General features: G+C 39.8%; 1 protein-coding gene across 3 annotated transcripts in view; it reads right to left on the bottom strand.

The window, feature by feature from the left end:
- dnmt3ab (DNA (cytosine-5-)-methyltransferase 3 alpha b) overlaps positions 1-5,786 on the bottom strand; it is a 66,882-nt gene extending 61,096 nt beyond the window's left edge. For 2 of the 3 annotated variants that reach the window (XM_017421545.3, XM_017421547.3), the window contains exon 1: positions 5,675-5,786. The gene's annotated coding sequence lies outside the window, so the exon portion shown is untranslated. The remainder of the gene's footprint in view (positions 1-5,674) is intronic. The other variant, XM_017421546.3, reaches the window with a different exon arrangement.
- Between the last annotated feature and the right edge of the window lie 2,341 nt (positions 5,787-8,127).

Raw genomic sequence — 8,127 nt, 5'->3', positions numbered from 1 at the left:
ATAACTGACAACGTACGTAATTGGGGTATATTGTGATATATATCGTTATCGTGATATAAAATTATCCATATCGTGATATAGGATTTTTTTCCATATCGCCCAGCACTAATCCGGACTGTGGTAGTAACTGAGACTCATCAAAATACAAATTAAAAAAGACATCAGTTTGATGCATTACCATCATTTCATTGAGCACATGGAGCTTCAGTGGCAAAGTCTGGTTTAATTTCCATTTCCTCAAAGCCTTGCTAATAACACCAACAAGCCTGACACAATGTGTAAATAATTGCCTCGTCACAAATATTTAAGCCGCCTGTGACCATTTATCATAAGCTTAAAAGACAGTTTCGGTCCACAGATGGATGAACAGCATTTTCCATGACTTCCACATTATTTTGTGGCACTTCACGAGTGTCATGGATTTACAAATCAAATCACTGTGAGAACGCTTTGGTTTTAAGTCAAATGAAAAAGCTGAACGGAGAAAGTGACTTTGGTTTGCAGCTGAAAGGCTTCAGAACAACAGATACACAACTACAGTTGAAATCAGATACGTACACTGTGTAAAAAATACATACCATTTTTTCTCACTGTCTGACTTTCCGGTTTTAGATCAGTTAAAATTTAGAAAATTATTTCTGTTTGTTAAATGACAATAGAAAATAATTTTTATCACTTTCTTTAAAGCCAGAGGTTTACAAGATTAATATGACTAAATAATTTGGGAGAGTCCAGGTGATGATTTTGTCGCTTTTGATTGGTTAGTTGACAGCATCAGAGTTAATTAAAGGCACACCTTAAACACACTGATTCTTTGTGTAACCTTATCATCAAATCAAAAAGAAATCAGCCCAGATATCAGGAAGAGAATTGTCAGCCTCCACAGCTCTGGTTCATCTTTGGGCATAATTTCCAGATGCCTGAAGGTTCATCTGTTCCAACAATTATACACGACTATAAACACCAGGAGAAAGTCCTGCCATCATACCGCTCAGGACGGAGACAGGTTCTGTGCTCCTGAGATAAATGTGTTTTAGTGTGAAATGTGTGATCCAACCCCAAACCAGAAGCTAAAGACCTTGTGAAGATGCTGCTGAAGCTGCTCAGAGTCTCATTCTTCACAGAGAAACCAGTCCTGAACCAACATGGACTGAAAGGCCCCTCAGAGAGGAAGAAACCAGGACTCCCAAAGCAACATCAAAACGACAGATTACAGTTTGTAAACACACACAGGGACAGAGTCCTTCATGTTTGGAGACATGTCCCGGGGTCTGATGAAACTAAAACTGAACTGTTTGGCCTCAATGACCATCGTTACATTTGGAGAAAAAGGGAGGAAGCTACCAGCCTGAAAACACCATCCTAACTGTGAAGCACGGTGGTGGCAGCATTATGTTTGGGGGTGTTTTACTGCAGGATAAACTCATGGACTTCCCAAAACAGATGACATCATGAGGAAAGAACATTATGTGGAAATACTGAAGCAACATCTCGAGACAACAGCCAGGAAGTTAAAGCTTTGGACACAAATGAGTCTTCAGAGGGACAATGTCCCTCAGCATCCTGACAGCTTAGTTACAAAGTAAAGACAACAAAGTCAGTGTTTTGAAGCAGCCAGCACAAAGCCCTGATCTCAATCCCATAGAAAAATTGTGGGCAGAGCTATAAAGACGTGTGAGCAAAGCAGCCTTCAAACCTGACTCAGTTACAGCAGTTCTGTCAGGAGGAATGGGACAAAACTTCAGCAAACTATTCTGACAAACTTGTGGAGGGAAACCAAAAAACATCTGACCCAAGTCATACACTTTAAAGGTAATGCTACCACATAATAAGAAAATGTTTGTAAACTTGTGAATCTGAAGAAAGTAATAAAAAATTATCTTTCATTATTTAGCCATTTAAATATAAATAATTTTGCAAATCCTAACTGACCTAAAACTAAATCTGGAAAGGTTTAGTCTGATTTAGTGTCAGACAGCAAGAAAACAATGATTTTCTTTTTACAGGGTATGTAAATATCTGGTTACAGCTGCATAAATTCAAAATTAATGGATTCTAAAATCTTAAGATTGTGACAGGACTAGTGATAAAAAGAACTTAACTAAAAATCAGAGTAAAACTCATGATTAGACATGGAGTAAGAACTTAGTTTTAGTGTTGCTTTGTGGCTCGGAGTTCATTTTTACTTTTACAGATTTGGTCACTACAAAACCGTTTTTTGTGGGTACAAAAAAATAAGCCCCCTGCCATGGGTCTCTGAAACTGCCTTGGCAGCAGCCCAAACACTGATGATTTATCTACTAACTATTATTATTAGGGATTCACTGATACTGATACCAGCATCGGGTATTGGTCCGGTATCATGTGTGTGTAATTGTATTTGAGTTGGCTGTCCTGATGTACTCTCCTTATCAGTTGGTGGTGGTGATACACTAGTAAGGCAACTCGTAAATACCACTTTACCAACAAGAAAAGGTATTGCAAAGTGAAAAACTGAGCAGAAGAGGGTTCTGGGAATATAGAGATCCGACAGTCTCACCGCTCAGCTTTGGTGAGAGGATGAAGCTTGTCGGATGATACCTCATCATCATGACTGAAGCAAAAAAATGGACGTTGTTGAAAACCATGAGAGAAGTGTACGAGTTATCGCCCCAGAGAGCCAAGCCCGCTGGGCTGGTCGCCACCATCAATCTACACCATTGCTTCTCCAACTTCTTATACCGAGTGCCACCACAAACACTGCTCAGCTCCCCAAGTACTACCTACTGACTTAAAAAAAAAACAGCACAAGCTTATTTTCATATCTGACAGAAACAAGCAAACTGGCCAAACTCGTAACCCTAATCCCAGATGAAGGGTGTGGTTTCAGATGTGATGGTCCCGTGCATTTATTACTCAGAACAGCTCTACTTACGCTGCAGTCTTGGCTCGTTTCGAGCTCTGCAACAACTGAATATAAATTTGAGATAACTTGAATCAAACTCCCCTCGCTTTTTTTGCACCACTTGTTGCTCGCAGGTCCTACGAAGACTTCACTGATGTTGCTTAAGCACCCACTAGATCACCACTCCAGTTTTTACAGTGATCCTCAAAATAGTCTCCATCGCATTTTCTTTGTGAGTAGTTTCCATTTGGAGCAGAGATTGTAAATATGTTTGAAACACTCATCTGTTTGGCTCTCTGCTTTCTTAGCTTTGCATCACAATTTCACTAGTGCTGTTTACAAATTTAAAAAAAAACAAATTTACAACAAACAGATCACCTGTTGGGTCAAATTAAAAGTGTAATTAGAGCATCTATTAATTGTAAATAGCGTAAAGAAATTCACACCATTTACACAATTAAGCTATTTACTAAATTGTATGAAATGTAGTACTGGTGTAAGTGAAGGCTACCTCCTAATCTCAACCTCTGACAACTTAACCTTTGACCCCTGACTCTGATCTTAAATTTAATTTAGCCCACATAGAAATACATGGAAACAAAATGGTACACAAATGAGTCAAAAAATGTTGCCCACTGGTTATGAAATGTGGGTACAAAGTGGCAAAAAGTATGAATTAACAAGCACCTGTTGCTTCGCATGAACAAGTAATCCCAAGAGTGTTAGGTGTCAGTGTGGAAAAGAAGAAGAATTAGGCTGAGAGAAGCTGCAGTAAGTTGGTACCATGCTATTTGTTTTAATAAAAATCATCAGCGAGAAAATATGTTCATTTAGTTTCAAGACTCCAGCAACACAATCTGAGCCCCAACCTTGAAATGTCTTGTAAAACACTTTGGGATTAAAGGCCTAGCATTCCTTGAAGGAATGCATATCGCCCGCTGCCTTTCATGTCAGAGTTTAAGACTAAGATCATCTTATTTTGAAAATAAATTTAAAAAGTTGTAGCAATTTTTGGTTAAACCTTGAACTCCAAATCACAAGTGATCTATCACTCAAAGTATGTGTTGCGATTGACTCTCAGCTACTACCACAGCAAGTTTTAGCTCAATATCTGTTACATTAACTGAATTATAACCATTTTGGGGATTTCTAAGCCCAGCTGTCTGTGGCTACCATCTTAAATTGGATCAACTCCAAAAGTTAATGCACTGTAAGTCTATATTCATTTATTATTTTCTGAAAGATTCATTACAATTTGTTCGCTGGTTCGTAAGATATTTTGCCAACAGACGGACAGAGTTGACTCACAATAATTAGCAAAACTTTCAACAAAGATTTTACACAACTATGTTAATGCTCAGACAATGAGTTGGAATCAGTTGAGCTACATCAAATCTAAGCAAAATATCTGTAAAACTGATTGAATTAGAGCAATTGCTGTGGTTTTCTAAGGTCAGCTGGCTGTGATGGTCATCTTGAATCAAGCTGATTCCTTAGGTGTACGTCCAACCATCACTTTCTCAAAGTTGCGTTAAAATCCAATCCAGTGGCTCGTGAGCTCTTCTGCTAAACAGACAGACACGGCCGCTCATCTTTCAGCGGCGATAACGGTGTAAAGGAAAAAAAAATTATTGCCACTTATAAATATGCAGGTTTAAAAGGACAAGTCTAATCAACTCTTCTCATTAGTGTCATGCTTTAATGACAGGCTGCAAACCCCTCCACCCCCCATGAGAGGCTGCATAACCCTGACATACTTAGTGCAGATTTTCTCAATTCATCTAGCTTTCCTCTCAGACTCGGATTTCTCTTTGTTGGCTGCACGTCACGCAGCTATAGGACCCGCACGGGCTTCTTATAGAAGCTGTATGGAGACTATATATAGAGCCTGCAGGCCCTTCTCACACCACATGTCTGAGCTGTAGTCTTCACTGATCGCCTCTTAATGACCGGGACCAATAATTACAGCACAAGCACACTGTTGTGGTTACATTTTTTTTTTTTTTTTTTGCATTAATATTTCATCTCCACATGGGGCTGAAGTTCCTCCAGCGGGCTGCCATGCGCGCACAGCCGAGCTCCAGTTCCTGCTGCACCGGTGAAAATGTGTGAACCCCACCGTGACCCCAGAAACCGAGAGGATGTTTTATTCCCTCTGGGGGGTCGTAATCAAATTGATGACGTTCAATAAAACGCCAGATTTAGAATGAGGTTAAAACCAGCCTCTTTTTTTAAATTAAAAGGCTCGTTTATTGGGAGCTCCCTGCCTATCAGTGTGTAATCGAGTCACGCGCTCGCATCATGATCTGCCCTCATGTTTCTCCTCCGCCCGGCTGCGCCTTCAAACGGTAAAGTTTAGCTGCTGCAGCCGGGGAAGTCTGCAGTCAGACCCGGGGGAATGTGGCTGTTTTACAGGCCACGGCCACTCAAAGGTAGACACCCCCCCCCCCCCCCNCGGTATCTGTGTTAATGAGACGGCTCTTTTTAGGAGCCGCGATGCGGGCTCCGTGCTGTAAATACGGTCAAGTTCACCTCTCCATGCCCGATGAGCATCATCATCATCTGCGCGAAAGCAACCCCCCCCCATTTCGCTATTTCCCCGTTTCCACGGAGCGCCTTCCGTTCTCGGAGCTGTCGCGTAATTTTTTTTTTTTTTTTTTTTTTAGTTGTTTAAAGACAACAGCTTTTTTTTTTTTTGCTGCCAGCTCATGTTGGTTGTTCGTAATTTTTTTCTTTTTCTGTTACCAGAGGCTGGTTGAACGGGTTTAAAAGTCGCCGTGTGTTCGTTACCCGGTTTTTCCCAAGTCCCAGGCCTGACCCTTTTTGTCTCGCTTGCTCCCGGAGCCTCCTTCCTCTTCTCTCCCCGTCCTCCACCACCCTCAGCCGGCCAGCCCTCCGCCAGATGCGCCGCTCTCACTGCAGCAGCCTGCAGACGGTCTGCGGCGGCCGCCGGGTCCTAAACACAGCCGGCTCATCCACCCCGAGCCCGCTGTATGAGGGAGGATGTGTGACTGGATTATCGCCCGCTGAAGAAAGACAAAGGCGGACGTTAATGTTTTTTGCCCGCGCCTTTGTGCCCTTGTGTTACTTTTTTTGTCGAATAGCCAAATATCTCGAAAAACCAGTTGACGAATTATAATTGGACTCCAGAAGCTGATAATTGGATGTACATATAGCTAGTTAACTTCTGGAGGAAATTCAAGATGGCTGCCACAGCGAGTTAGCCTCAGCTAACACAAAAATGGCTACAATTTAGTTAAATTTACAGACACTGAGCTAAAATTTGTTGTGGTAGTAGCTGACCAACAGATTAAGCTAGAACATTGTTTAAAAATGTAACAATAACTTTTTGAAGTCCGTCTGTTAGCAAAATAATTCATGACCCTCTCAACAGGTTTTAATGAAACTCAGAAAATAATCACTGGATCTACAACTGATTACCATTTAGAGCCATCCCAGTTCAAGATGGCTGCCACAGCTAACTGAAATTAAAAGAGAAAAAAAATGTTTCTACTTCAGTCCGTTTTACAGATATTAAGCTAAAATTTGTTGTCATTCACAACCCATGTGCTACTCATTGCACAAAATATCTGCTTAAAACTTAGCATTCATGGTCAGCGTCAACGCTGGCTGTCTGTCTGTTAGCAAAATATCTCATAATTCACTGGGCAGATTTTAACCCTCTCAGGCTCAAATGAAGTTTTAGTAACAGGAAAAATCAGGTATGTTGTTGCAACGCCTGTCTTGAGAGGGTTAATGTAACTTTCCAAAAAGTAATCATTACATGTACATCTACGATTGATTCACTTTCGGAGTCAACTAAATCAGAGATGGCCTCCACAATAAACAATATTAGCCAACACAAAAATGCCTTTAACACACACATCAGATATTGAGCGAAAATTTATGTGGTAGTAGCTGAGAGTCATTCAGAACGCATACTCTCGCAATGTCCCATAAGATCAAGTCAAGTCAGATCTTAAAAACGTTTTGAGGGTAAGAAGACTGACGGTCACATGTGCATTTCTCTGTTTCTTCAGTGTTTTATTTTGGAGATATGACTAGTTAAAAAGACCCTCCACTTCCTGTTTTTAAGAAACTACTTTGTGGTCAAATTTAAAGGAAGTCCATCGAAGCTTAGGTGTGATTTTAACCCAACTGTGCTGCACTAAGTGCACATTTGGTCATACTAGTTCAACTTAACAAATAACTCTCACTAATATCACATTTTTGCCAACTAGTGGCACTTTTGTCCAACTACTTGGAGCCAAAGTTATACTAGTTTTCTATTTTGTCACACTAGGGGACTAAAATCAAAACTAACTGTTTTTAATGCACTAGTGGACACCTGGACCAAACTAGTTGATGACTGTGTCATACAAGTTAACTATTAATCATTAAAAACTTTTACATGTTAGCCAGTCAACACAAATTATGCATACTAGTTGACTACTGATTGTCAAGTGTGCGCACTAGTGTTACCTAAAAACTGAAACAATCAACTAGTAATGACTAAAATGCTCACTAGTTGACTAGTTGACCAGTGCAGCTAAAAGTATTTACCTAGTAAGATAAAAATAATTTGAAGGTTATGAACTTGTGAGCCTTTTGGGTGTTATTAGTCAACTAGTAAGGTCAAAATTAGTCACATTAGTTGACTAGTGAATATTTTGGACCTTATTTGTTAATTAGTAAACATTTTAGAGGCACTAGATAACTAGTTGACATTTTTTAGTCACACTAATTAACTAGTAAACCAAAACCGTAACTAGTCAACTGGTGAACATTTGGGTCACTCCTATGCAACTGCTAAGGTAAAAATAAGTAATTCTGACCTTACAAAAACATTTAAGGCATACTAATCAAATAGTTGACAACTTTTAACCATACTAGTTAACTAATAAGGCCAAAAATGCTTTATCTAGTCAACTAGTGAGCATTTGGGTTTTACTGATCAACTAGTAAGGACAAAAATTGTTGCACTAGTTCTCTTGTGAATATCTGTATGAGGTCTTGAGCTCAGTGGGTTTTTATCTGGTTAAATAAAAGTGAATCTGGGGTCTTCCTAGTTAACTAGTAAACATTTTAGGTGTTCTAGTCTGATTGTACAACTTTGCCTTTACCAGTTGAATTCAACAGTGTCTGTCTGTTAGCAAAATATCTTGTGAATCAATGAACATATTTTAATGGGACTCTTAGAAAGGGTTCTTTGGGCAAATATCTACAACTGATCAACTTTTGGC

Source organism: Kryptolebias marmoratus, linkage group LG10 (genome assembly GCF_001649575.2).
Source record: "Kryptolebias marmoratus isolate JLee-2015 linkage group LG10, ASM164957v2, whole genome shotgun sequence".
Taxonomy (NCBI): domain Eukaryota; kingdom Metazoa; phylum Chordata; class Actinopteri; order Cyprinodontiformes; family Rivulidae; genus Kryptolebias; species Kryptolebias marmoratus.
This window is presented reverse-complemented; position numbering and strand designations above follow the sequence as displayed.